Source organism: Jatropha curcas, chromosome 5 (assembly GCF_041381405.1).
Source record: "Jatropha curcas cultivar XTBG-Jc1 chromosome 5, XTBG_Jcur_1.0, whole genome shotgun sequence".
NCBI lineage: Eukaryota > Viridiplantae > Streptophyta > Magnoliopsida > Malpighiales > Euphorbiaceae > Jatropha > Jatropha curcas.
In genome coordinates, this window is record NC_143155.1 from 15,168,964 (window position 1) to 15,169,885 (window position 922).

The following is a 922-nucleotide window of genomic DNA, read 5'->3' on the forward strand; positions in this document are numbered from 1 at the left end:
GATTAGTAATTAACATGTCCAATTTTCTTAGCATGTTATCTACCTTGGCATTAAGTGTTGTAATGGCGTCTATTTCATAGACTTCTGCGGTTCTTCTTCTTTCGGAATTGTTTTGGTAATGGCTGTTGCTTGCCATCTCTTCTATCAACTCATATGCTTCATCAATTCCTTTCTTTTCAAAGGATCCACCTGCAGCTGCATCTAAAGTAATTTTGATGTTAGGAGATAATGCATTATAAAAAGTTTGTACCTGTAGCCACTTGGGCAAACTGTGATGAGGGCACTTTCTTAACAAGTCCTTGAATCTTTCCCAAGCTTCATATAGGCTCTCTTGATCATGATGAGCAAATGTCATTATCTCATTGCGCAATTTGGTAGTTTTTGAGGATGGAAAGAATTTAGCTAGAAACTTTTGAGCTAACTCATCCCATGTGGTGAAACTCCCAGCGGGACACGATTGTAACCAGGACCTCGCCTTATCCCTAAGAGTAAAAGGGAAAAGTCTCAGCTTAATTGTGTCTTCGGAAACACCATTCTGTTTGAAAGTATCACAAATTTCCAGAAAATTGGTGATGTGGGCATTAGGATCTTCACTAGGCAAACCCGCATATTGGATTGAGGTAGAGAGCATTTGGATAATTGCGGGTTTAATCTCAAAATTATTAGCTTCTACCCTAGGTCTTGTAATACTTGAGGTTGTCCCATTCAGATTAGGTGTTGTATAATCCCTTAAGGTACGAACTGGATGTTGAAGTGGTGGTCCGACTATGTTCTCGTTTTCATGTTCGTTTTCATTTTCGTTGGCCATGACTGCTTGTTGTTCGAGTTTTATTTCTCGTGCTTTTCTTGCAGCGTTGTGCCTACGAAAGGTTCTTTCAATTTCTGGATCAAAGATTAGAGGTTCAGTCTTCCTTGATCTTCT

The 922-nt window shown here is 39.4% G+C and overlaps 1 non-coding gene across 1 annotated transcript; it reads left to right on the forward strand.

Annotated features, from left to right (window-relative positions):
• The first annotated feature begins 266 nt into the window (after nucleotides 1-266).
• Nucleotides 267-373, forward strand: LOC149496266 (small nucleolar RNA R71). The gene has a single exon (XR_016321085.1). It is a non-coding gene; the product is annotated as a small nucleolar RNA R71 (small nucleolar RNA).
• Nucleotides 374-922: the final 549 nt, after the last annotated feature.